At 43.6% G+C, this 12,336-nt stretch overlaps 1 non-coding gene across 1 annotated transcript; it reads right to left on the reverse strand.

Annotated features, from left to right (window-relative positions):
* Window positions 1-5,422: 5,422 nt before the first annotated feature.
* LOC132506334 (small nucleolar RNA SNORD88) lies at window positions 5,423-5,511 on the reverse strand. The gene has a single exon (XR_009535787.1). It is a non-coding gene; the product is annotated as a small nucleolar RNA SNORD88 (small nucleolar RNA).
* Between the last annotated feature and the right edge of the window lie 6,825 nt (window positions 5,512-12,336).

The following is a 12,336-nucleotide window of genomic DNA, read 5'->3' on the forward strand; positions in this document are numbered from 1 at the left end:
AACATCTGGTTTAATGTATTTTTGTTCTGTTACAATTGATTAATAGGTTCAAATATTACCATCTTTTTACCTGACAGCTTAGCAGTCACTGGTAATCATTATCTAGCTGCATTATTTCATGAGGGCCTGTAAAAAAGTGATATTCTAATTTTAGAACACTATCTTTATTCATTAGCTGGAATTCTTCTATAAATAAGAACTTTCCCTTCATCAAATATTTGATTACCTAAGGAATGGCAGGATAAATGTTTGATTCTTTCCTTTGATTTACTAGTTTTCAAAATAATGAGTTGAGGTTCTCATGTAATAGAGAATAGTTCTCTAAATAATGGAATTCTCCGGCATACTGGATGACTTATGAGATTTTTGTTTTTAGTATCACTATGAACTATGGGTTTTAACACATTTGGTGTGCTTCAACCCACTGCAATTATTCTTCATTTTGAAATGCATATTGTCCCTTGGGACTTCCCTGGTGGCGCAGTGGCTAAGAATCCACCTGCCAATGCAGGGGACATGCGTTCGATCCCTGATCCAGGAAGATTCCCACATGCCGTGGAGCAACTAAGCCTGCGAGCCACAACTACTGAAGCTGGTGTGCTCTAGGGCCTGTGGGCCGCAAACTACTGAGCCTGCATGCTTCAACTACTGGAGCCCATGCACCTAGAGCCTGTGCTCCATGCTCCGTGCTCCACAACAAGAGAAGCCACCGCAATGAGAAGCCCACGCACTGCAATGAAGAGTATCCCCTGCTTGCCGCAGCTAGAGAAAGCCCACGCGCAGCAAAGAAGACCCAACGCAGCTAAAAATAAATAAATAAATAAAATAAAAAATAAAGAGGACCCAAGTACATTTTAAAAAAAGAAAAAAGCATATTGTCCCATCGTTGAGCTGTGGAAGTCCTTTCAGATTAGCCCCAGATTTCTCTTGACATGATTCCAGTAGTCTTGGATAGCTTCCTTGCTTTCTGATATAACAAGATGTTCCAGGTTCATCTTGTTTATTTCCTGCCTCAGATCTAGAATCAGATGTTTCTGATATAACAAGATGTTCCAGGTTCATCTTGTTTATTTCCTGCCTCAGATCTAGAATCAGATGTTTCTCTAAGAAGTCTTAGTTCATTTAGTAGTAAATGGCATTTAAAGACCACAATTTGGATGGTTGGATGCTTGCTGCTACTGGGTTGGTCACTGTTTGCCTTTTTCTAACTAAATGTAGGATTGCAGGGATTTTATCCAACTTTCTTGATTTTATATTTGTATCTCTTTCTAGTATAATCAACATCTTGGTTCCTGATAACATTAGCACGATTTATTTATTTTCTTTATTCTATTACATATATAAAACCATTTCTGAAAAAACACAATATTACTAACAAGATGGTGAATGAAAACAGTTTAACATTTTTTGCAGTTCATTTCTTTCCTTTGGGTATATCCCATAAAAATGTACGATTAAGAAGTATGCTACAGGGCTTCCCTGGTGGCGCAGTGGTTGAGAGTCCGCCTGCCGATACAGGGGATATGGGTTCGTGCCCCGGTCCGGGAAGATCCCACAGGGCATGGAGTGGCTGCGCCCGTGAGCCATGGCCGCTGAGCCTGAGCGTCCGGAGCCTGTGCTCCGCAACGGGAGAGGCCACAACAGTGAGAGAGGCCCACGTACCGCAAAAAAAAAAAAAAAAAAAGGTGGAGGAGGGTATGGAGACGGATGGTGGTTACGGTTCCACAACATTATGAACATATTTAATATCACTAAACTGTACACTTTAAAATGGTTGAAATGGTAAATTTTATGTGTATTTTATTTTATTATTTATTTATTTATTTGGTTGTGCCGAGTCTTAGTTGCAGCAGGCAGGCTTCTTAGTTGCGGCAGGCGGGCTCCTTAGTTGCGGCATGCAGGCTCCTTAGTTGTGGCATGTGAACTCTTAGTTGTGGCATGCATGTGGGATCTAGTACCCTGGTCAGTGTCAAAACCAGGCCCCCTGCACTGGGAGTCTTAACCACTGTGCCGCCAGGGAAGTCCCATATGTGTATTTTATCACAATAAAATTTTTTGAAAATAATATACAGTTAAACTATTATATTTTAAAGTCATTTGAAAGAATTCTACCAATAAACAGGTTAATTTATTTCACTTTGATTTTTATTTTTGTGACTGCTTTCTTCATTTTGCTTTTTTAATTGAGGTAAAATTTAAATACAGTGAAATGCACAGCCCATTTGTATAATTTGATGAGTTTTGATAAATATAAACACATATTAAACTTATATACCAGTCAAGATATAAAACATTTTCCTCACTCCAGAGAGTTTTTCATGGCAACTATATTCTTATTTCTATCACTATATATTAGTTTTGCTGCTCAACAATTTTATATAAATGGAATCGTGCAGTATGTGGTCTTTTGTTTCCATCTTCTTTGCGCAATACAACATTTTTGAGATTCATCCATGTTGGTGCATGTATCAGCTCAGTGGTATTCTTTTGTATACATGTTCCACAATTTATCAATTCACCTATTGATGGATATTTGGGTTGTTTTGGACCATTATAAATAAAGCTCCTATGAATATTCATAAATAAGTCTTTTTGTGAACATACGTTTTCATTTCTCTTGGGCTGATATGCAGGGGTAGAACTGCTGGGTCATAGGATAAGTATTTGTTTAACTTTATAAGAAACTGACAAACGGTTTTCCAAAATGGTTGTATAATTTTATACTCCCACTAACAACATATGAGAGTTTCAGGTGCTGCACATCCTCACTAACATTTGGTATTGTTAATGTGAAGTGGTAGTTCATCGTGTTTTTCAGTAAACTTTATACATCATTTATGTACAATAAAATGTGCCTGTTTTAAGTATAGAGTTTGATGAACTCCACAATGTATATATGTGTGTAACCACTACCATAATCAAGTACAGCACATTTTCATCACCCCAAATTCCCTTGTACCCCTTTGCAATCAATTCCCATCCCCTCCCCAGCCCTAGTAACCACTTATTTGCTTTCTATCACTGTAGGTATGTTTTGCCCATTCTATATAGAATTTCACATAAACTTATTCATGCAGTATGCACTTGTGGTGATCATGAATACGCATCACTGAAATCTTCTTTCAGAGAGTATATTTGGTTGGTGACCACACCTGCTGCCCCTCTGGACCTACTCCCATGTTTGCACCGAAGCCACACTTCCATAGGCTAATCCCAGCCAATGCCAGAGAACAACAGGGCTACAAAGGCAGGCCCAATCCTGTGATAAAAAGGATTCTTCCAACAGGTCCTTTGACTTGAAGATTCTGCATCTGCCTGGCCAAACCTTTTTGGGACCTACGCTGTAGGATAAGACTCTTCCTTTCCAATCCTCATTCCTTTCCTCTCTCTTTTCCACACATGTCAGACCTGTATCTTGGTCTGAAGCTCTCTCTGCCTTCCCTTGATCTCTCTCTGTGGTGGTTTAAAATATATCCACAAATTCAGTGACACTCCCTTCAAAAGGTAGAGCCAATTTCCTTCCTCTTGAGAGTGGATTAGACTCAGTGACTTGCTTCTAATAAATAAAACAAGGCAGAAGTGATGATGCCAAACTTCCAACGCTATGTCATAAAGAGGCATTATAGCTCCCTCCTTATTTTCTTGGTTCACTTGCTCTGGGAGAAGCCAGCTGTCATGAGGATACTCAAGCAGACCTATGGAGAGTCCTACAAAGTGAAGAGTTGAGGTTTCCTGCCAACAGCCATGTGAATGAGCCATCTTGGAAGCAGATCATATAGCCTCAGCCTCAAGCCTTCAGATTACCATAACCCCAACTGACATCATGACTGTAACTTCACGGGAAATCCTAAGTCAAAACCACCCGCCTGGGCTTCCCTGGTGGCGCAGTGGTTGAGGGTCTGCCTGCCGATGCAGGGGACATGGGTTCGTGCCCCGGTCCGGGAAGATCCCACATGCCGCGGCGCGGCTGGGCCCGTGAGCCGTGGCCGCTGAGCCTGCGCGTCGGGAGCCTGTGCTCCGCGGCGGGAGAGGCCACAACATGAGAGGCCCGCGTACAGCAAAAAAAAAAACAAAAAAAAACACCCACCTAATTTGCTCCTGGGTTTCAGATCCTTAGAAACTATGTGACATAATAAATGTTTGTTATTTTAGGCTGCTAAATGTTGGAGTAATTTGCTTCAAAGCAATAGATAACCAATATACTCCCCCAATAAATCTCTTGCACATCTAATCACGTCTTGGTATCTATTTCTCAGGAGACCAAAAAATATTCTTTTGTGTTTTGTTTCTTTTATTTCAGCATAATGTTTTTTATTTTTCATATATGCTGTGTATATTTGTAGTTTCTTTCTATAGCTGAGTAGTATTCTATTGCATGAAGGTAACACAATTTGTTTATCCATTTTCCTACTGATGGATGGGTTGTTTCCAGGTTTTGGCAATTATGAATAAAGTTGCTATGAACAACTATCGCAAATCTCTTTGTGGATATACGTGTGTTGATTTTTCTTGGGTAAATGCCTAGGAATGGAATTTCTAGGTCATAGTGTAGATGTTTAGTTTTATAAGAAACTTCCAAATACTTTAATAAAGTCATTATAACGTTTTACACTATTAGCAGTATATAAGAGTCTTAGTTGTTCCACATCCTTGCTCACATTCGGTGTTATTGGTCTTTTAACTTTTGCCATTTTATGGATAAGTGATGTTACACTGTGGTTTTATTTTTTATTATTATTATTTTTTGGTTGTGCCACGCGGCTTGTGGGATCTCAGTTCCCTGATCAGGGACTGAACCCTGGCCATGGAAATGAAAGCCCAAAATCCTAACTACTAGGCCACCAGGGGACTCCCCACTGGGATTTTAATTTGCATTTCCTTAGGACTAATGATGTTAAACACTTTTTCATGTACTTATTGGTCATTTGTATATCATCTCTAGTGAAAACCCATTCAAATTGCTTGGCCACTTTATAATTGGGTTGTCTTTTTTTATTGATTTGTAGATTTTTAAAAATATATTCCGGGACAGGTTATTTATCAGATTGGTCATTTTGATTTAATTTTGTTTTATACTTATGTAAACCATTTACATGATTCCAATGTCAAATTTACAAAATAAGATAAATTCTAAAAGTCTACCTTCCATCCCTGGCTGCCTTACAATCTGTTTCTTCTTTCCTCCTATAGACAATTTTTGAAAAGCTTTTCATTTAACTTTGGAGTCACTATTTACTCTCTTTCTCTCTCACTCCCCACTTGGGAGGCAGGAAATCAGATTGGCTCTACCTTTAAAATACTGTGTGTCTAGCATCCCACCATCTCCACTGACATTGCTCTGATCTGAGCTATATCATTGCTCACCAAGATTACTGCAAGTCCCCTGGCTGTATTCTCACTGTATTATTATTATTTTTAACCAGGGCGCCTCAGACCGCCAGGTGTCAAAGTCCGGCAGGCACTTCATCCTCAGGGGTGATCGGAGTCCAGTGCTGGACATCATGAGAGTGGTTTCCCACTTTAATCCTTACAACCTCTACAGTCTATTCTCAATACAGCAGCCAAAGTGATCCTGTAAAAATCTACATCAAACCATACCATTCCTCTGTTCAAATGCCTGCATATGTTCCGTAATTCACTCAGAGTAAAAACCAAAGTCCTAACAATGCCTACAAGGCCCTATGTAATCTGGCCTCTATTATCTCCAATCTCATCTCCTATTCCTCTTTCTTTCACTCCTCTGCTCCAGCCACAGTGGGCCCCAGCTATGCCTTGAATATACCAGGCATACCCCTACCTTAGGGACCTTGTACTGGCTATCCTCTCTGCCTACAAGACTCACTACTGGATACCCAAACGGCCAACCCCCTTACTTCCTTCAAGTCTGCTTAAGTCTCATCTTAATAAGGCTCACCCTGACCAGCCCCTTTAAAATTGCAATCTTTCCTGCCCCTTCACCATTCTTCCCCATCACCACAGCCTGCTCCAGCATTCTCAATCACCCTTACCATATTTTTTCTTTTTGCCACAGCACTAATCACTTTCTGACATACTATATACCTATTTATTATTTATTATCTGTCTCCCCGACTAGAACATAAGCGCCACAAGAGCAGGGATCTTTGTGTTTTATTTGCTGGCACACAGTAAGTGCTCAATAAATATTACTGGATGAATGACTTAAAAAGTGAATTCTAGGCATTGTTCTAAGCATATTTAAAAGATTATCCCACTTAATTATCAAAATAATCCTTAAGGTGGGGTGCTATTACTAATAATTTGACAGATGAGAAAACTGAAGCACAGAGAGGATGAGAACTTGCCTAAGTTCACACAGTTGGCAAGTGAGGAAGTCAGTTTCAGAGAGGCAGTTATTTGAGTTAGGCCATACTCCTTAAATTTTTTGTGAGATGAGATGGAACCTTATTCCACAAATAAAGTAAATCATAAAGGTAAATCCCTAGATGAGAATTAAGGGTAACAACACACTCAAGGAAAGAGATGCAGCCTGAACAGAAAGTTCAAGAATGGGGACTTCCCTGGTGGTGCAGTGGTTAAGAATCCGCCTGCCATTGCAGGGGACACAGGTTCGAGCCCTGGTCCAGGAAGATCCCACATGCCGTGGAGCAACTAAGCTCGTGCGCCACAACTACTGAGCCCACGTGCCACAGCTACTGAAGCTCATGTGCCTAGAGCCCGTGCTCAGCAACAAGAGAAGCCACCACAATGAGAAGCCGGTGCACTGCAACGAAGAGTAGCCCCTGCTCGACGCAACTAGAGAAAGCTGTGCACAGCAACGAAGACCCAACACGGTGAAAAATAAAAATAAAAAAATAAATTTATAAAAAAAGAATGGCCGAGGGGAAGGCAAATGGCTCAGATTGACTGAATGAAGGGGTTAATGCAAAGTACTTACAGGAGGTATCATTAGAAATGGAAGTTAGGACGTATGATGAAGGATCTTCAAGAAAGAACTGATGAGGACTTCCCTGGTGGTCCAGTGGGTAAGACTCTGCGCTCCTGGTGCAGGGGGCCTGGGTTCAATCCCTGGTCAGGGAATTAGATCCCGCATGCATGCCACAACTGAGATCCCACGTGCCACAACTGGAACCCGGTGCAGCCTAAATAAATAAATAAATAAATATTAGATAGAAAGAAAGAACTGATGAGAAGACAAAGTATCTGTGAGTTTGTAATATTGTAAAGGGAACAAAATTTCTGCAACCCAAGTATACCTTGAAGGAAAGTAACTCTATTATATATCTCGAAAAAAAAGATGCAAAATTTAATTCATACACAGGCATGGCCTCCAAACTAAGTTTTACATATAGATTCTCTGTACCACCATCCTCTTAACCATCACATGATAATCCTTAGCGATCCCTACAGGAAGAGGCAGCTTTATTCAGACTAAAGGAAACGGTGTTATCAGAGGCCACAGCCAAACACTAACTTTTATTTCAGATGCTAATGGAATGGAAAAGAGAAAATAGTATCCATAAATGTTTCTTTCTCACATTTAGGAATCACTTTCTTAAAAAGAAGAGTGTGGAGAGTGAGGGAGGAAAAAGGGGAAGTTTCTTCATTGTCCTTTGCAATGCTCTGCACAAGGAGGGTAAACCCAGTGCCTTTGCTCTTCCCATTACTTAGGGAACAAATAATAATTAGGAAAATTATGCAACAAATGTTTATTGTGGGCTTCCTCTGTGTACTAGATAGAGTAATAAATGCAGACTTCTTCCCCATCTCAAACTTTTTAGAGATTACTCGGTACCCCATTAGAGGTTATTTCACTCAGTGCCTTTGCAGATAAACCAGCTATTCATGTTAAGAAGTGACCCTATGGCTGCTGGTATGTATTATGATCATAGCATTTTCCCCAAAAGCCAAGGATAAGCTTCTGACACATCAATCATGTAATCCAACACACCTCTCTCTGTGTAAAGAATGCTTTATAGGCAGAACTGAGCACAGGATGGGAATGTGAGCTGCATACACCTCCTTTTGGATATTTTGGTTGATAAGACCATGCAATCCAGCAGAGCAGGCTGGAATTCTGCCAAACGAGCTCATATCCCCAGAAAAACTAATGACATTCATTGGGCTAGCAGAGAGGAGTCAGTATTTTTTCTTTATGAATTATCAGAGCTAGCTTAAGTCCTATGGAGACCCTAAGCATTGAAAGGATTATGGTACCTTCCTCTCCCACACATACATAATTCAGGATGAGTGTAATTAATTCCAATAAATTTCTGATTTTCTCATGAGGACAACTTCAATAATTGAAATACCAAAAATGAAATTATTTACACAAAAAATTTAGAGATGCCCCTCATACTTTGTTAAGCATGTATATGATTTACCTGTTGGGTATTTATCACCATATATTATGAACTGACAAAAGTCTGGGGGCTGAGAATCCCTTAAGTGGCTTAAACTTAGCCAAGGCTACCGTTACCTTTCAAACAATTTACGATCTGTAATATCTTCTGCCTTATGCCCACTCCAGTGCATACCCAAGGAAAGAGCCTGTAATACCGTCTTCCTTTTACACCCCTTCTAACTTCCTTTTTCAGTGATGGATCCTTAGAGAACCCTTCCACGATTCAAGGGTCCTTCATCACAAATAGTTTGGAAAGCATTGGTTGTAACTGCTATATCTACCAATGCTGTATGACAAGAGTGTGGAAGAGAATACAGAATAGGAGAGTTCCCAAAAGATCATACCTGGTCAGTTCAAGGGGTAAACAGGAAAATGAAATACTACAGTGGGCTCTATAACCAGCACACACTACTGCATGTGCCTCACAATCATGTATATCATAGGTTCTCAAATGGACGGGTCTTTGAATGCTCCTGCCACAGCAAACTATTCCTAAACACAAAAGAGGACTTCATATACTTCTCAATTCATGTATAAATGTATTTCTTTAAAGATTTTATTCAGCTTTCAATGCATTGTACATATGTCGATCAGTGGTTTCTGTCTTCAGTTGTAAAATTCTGGAGCATAGATGCTAACACTCCACAGTTTTCTTTTAGTACTATCATAACCTGTATTTGCAGCTCTAATTATTATTTTTTTATTTTATTTATTTATTTTTGGCTGCATTGGGTCTTCATTGCTTCACACGGGCTTTCTCTAGTTGCGGCGAATGGGGGCTACTCCTTGTTGCGATGTGCAGGCTTCTCATTGCAGTGGCTATTCTTGTTGCGAAGCACAGGCTCTAGGCGCACGGGCTTCAGTAGCCGTGGAACGCGGACTCAGTAGTTGTGGCTCACGGGCTCTAGAGCGCAGGCTCAGCAGTTGTGGCGCATGGGCTTAGTTGCTGCGCGGCATGTGGGATCTTCCCGGACCAGGGCTCGAACCCATGTCCCCTGCATTGGCAGGCAGATTCTTAACCACTGCACCACCAGGGAAGTCCCCTGCAGCTCTAATTATTAAAAAAGCCAATTCTAGCAGGGTCTGAGATCACAGGCCTGAATTTCTGCCCCTACCATCTAATCAGTGTGTGGTCCTCCCCTATACCATTCATATCTATTGTCTAACCTCTTTGTCAGACTTGATGAAAGCAGAGCCTATGGTTAACTGCTGCTGACCATTATACTGAGGCCCTTTGCTAGTTAAAGGCTTCATCTCTACAGTTGCTATAGTAACTATCCCCTTCCTCTCCCTACAACCTATTCTGGCTCTGCCTCCACGTGGCACTCTTTTCTGATTGCAGAAGAGGAGGCCGGCACATCCCTCTGTGCTCTTTGCCAGATTCAGATCTGCAAATTGTGGGGTGGAGGTATAGCAGAGCATTGTCTCATGCGTCATATAGGGTGAGGCATCCCCACCGTCTTATGTTCTGCCAGTACTATTTCTCCCTCTCTGCTACAAAAAGGATTTTCAGGGCCCTGTCCATTTCTAAAAACTGAGATGTAATTGACATATTATGTTCATTTCAGGTAGGGCCATATCCAAATTGCAGAATGGATTGGATATTTTGCTAAATACATGTTCCATGATAGGAACCAGGACTGCTGTGAGGTACTCAAAATGCAGACACTGTCCAATCCTCCTCAGGGCCTCCAGAGGAGGCCTCCAGTGGTTCACATGCAGCCTTGCTGAATCAAGTGCTGTGCTCCTTTCTTCCCTGTACATCCGGAAAGTATAAGGCAAATGGGACTCCAAAAAGTGCTGCTGGAGCCCTAGGGTGAAAGACAAGCTCTGATACATACACATACAGAATGATTCAGATCCTGTGTAAAAGAAGACACTGGAGTGCAGAGTAGGTGGTGGAGACACACTGAGGAAAGGGGGAGGGTAGACTTACAGCACCACACCATTTTTACAAGGATGTTCCAGTCAGTCATAAAACAGTGCCAGCCTCCTCAGTCCTCTTTCACATCCCCTGGTTTTTCTTCTGTTTTGTTTTGTTTTGTTTTTAATTTTGGAAGGGTCAACCTCTTCACTGGTTCAAACACTGCCCCTTCTATTTTGAGAATTCCCTGGGGGAAGTAATACCATTGTCTCCCAAGGTTACCCAACTCACTGTGTCACATTACTTGCAGTTGGGTAGGTCTTTCCTGGGTTTTACTCAAACCCCCCTTGCTGCAGTCTGAGCTCATTGCACTCAGCAGAGATGGCGATGAGCCAACCACTATCTTCGGAATAACAACTCACCAGGGACTCAGGGCCGGAAGGTCATTCTGTCCCTCCAATACTGCACAGCCTTCCAGAGCACACCCAGGGCCTGAGGCAATGACGACAGAAACACCAAGGATGCAATGTAGGACCCTGGCAGGCAGTGACAGAAGGAAAAAAAAAAAGCTCCAGACAATGATAATACAGACACACCGACAAAGAACGATGCACCCAAACAAACTCAGAGTCAGAGAGGGACAAGATGGCTCCCCTCGGTTCGGGGGAGGCTGCGGAATTGCCAGACAGCACTTATCCGGGAAATATCCTAACTAGAAGCTTCTTCTGGCGCCGAGGCAACAGACTCTCCCCTCCACCCGGCCCTCAGAGCCCCCATCCCTACTCAAGTCGGAGTGGGAGCTCCCTCTGGAAAACGACTGGGGGCGAAGGGGGACAGCCACGCCCCCGCCCCCCAGGCACAGCGAAACCGCAGAGCCAGAGCACGCGGCCCCAGCCCGGCCCCTGCGGCGCCAACGGTCCGCCCCCTGACAGGCAGCAGCCAATGAGCGGCTCCTGCCGCCGGCCTTTAAGAACCGCGCGCACTCTCCCTGCAGCGGATGCTGCCGGCCTAGCACTCCAACGGAGTTTCCATGGAGACCGAGGCTGGGCCCTGGCGGCCTTTCGACGTTGCCATGGAGACAAGTCCCGGGCTAGGGCTCCGAAGCCCCGGCTCTCTTCTGGCTCAGAACCCCGCGGAGCCGCTGTGCGAGGCCGGAGCCGCGGTGGCGGCGGCACGCTGGGACCTGCAGAAACACTCTTTGCTCATCGTGATCGGCGATATCGGTACAGAGAATCAGCTGAGGGCCGTTCGGGCCCACCTTGAGCAAGGTGAGCTTGCTGTCCTGGCTGCGCTCGGAACATCCTCCATCCCGTGCTTCTCTGCCATGTGCATCCTCCATCCCTAGCGTGCACTTCCTGAGATCTGCGCACCCTGTTAACCTGAATCATCAGCCCCTGTCACCTGCATCTTCTGTGTCACGCGTTCATATCCTCCCAAGCTGCCAACATCTCACATCTCCATCCTTCCCGCACACCCCATGGCGTTCGCAGTCTCCCTGAGGCAGGCGGGAGCGTGGGGGAGGGGGGAGCTGGGCAGTGCCTGGGTGGGGGGCCCTCTGGTTACACCCCTCCCTCCCGCAGTGTCTTGGGCCAGAGGTCCTGAAAGTCGTCACCATCCCTTGGAGAGTCCACGTCCCTACCTTAGTTTCTTCTTTAGGGCGTCTGAACAGGAACAGGGTGCGTTTTGAACGCCGCAGACAAATCTCAAATATCCCAGTGCCAGCGTCCAACCTGAGAGAGTGACCTTCGTGGCCACAAGCTCCTCAGTCCTCCACTGCCTGTGGCGCAGTGCTGCGGAGCCACCTGCGGGTGGAAGCATGCCGCGGGGGAGTGAAGGCAAGGAGGGGGCCACAGAAGGAGAGTGTAGAATCCTACTTACCTGTATGGGGAAGGCAGTCCCTAGTATCTGGGAATGGGCCCTTGGGTGTCACTTCTATCACAATTGGGCAACTGCGCAAGAAAATTCTTACATACAAACTCGTTAATGACCAAATTTAGCCTAAACTCTGCACTTCTCCCTCTGGCTCAGCAAAGCCCAAGAAAGGCACAGGATGGGAGCTAGGCATAGGCACTAGCCACATTTCTTAAAG

Source organism: Lagenorhynchus albirostris, chromosome 1 (assembly GCF_949774975.1).
Source record: "Lagenorhynchus albirostris chromosome 1, mLagAlb1.1, whole genome shotgun sequence".
Taxonomy (NCBI): Eukaryota; Metazoa; Chordata; class Mammalia; order Artiodactyla; family Delphinidae; genus Lagenorhynchus; species Lagenorhynchus albirostris.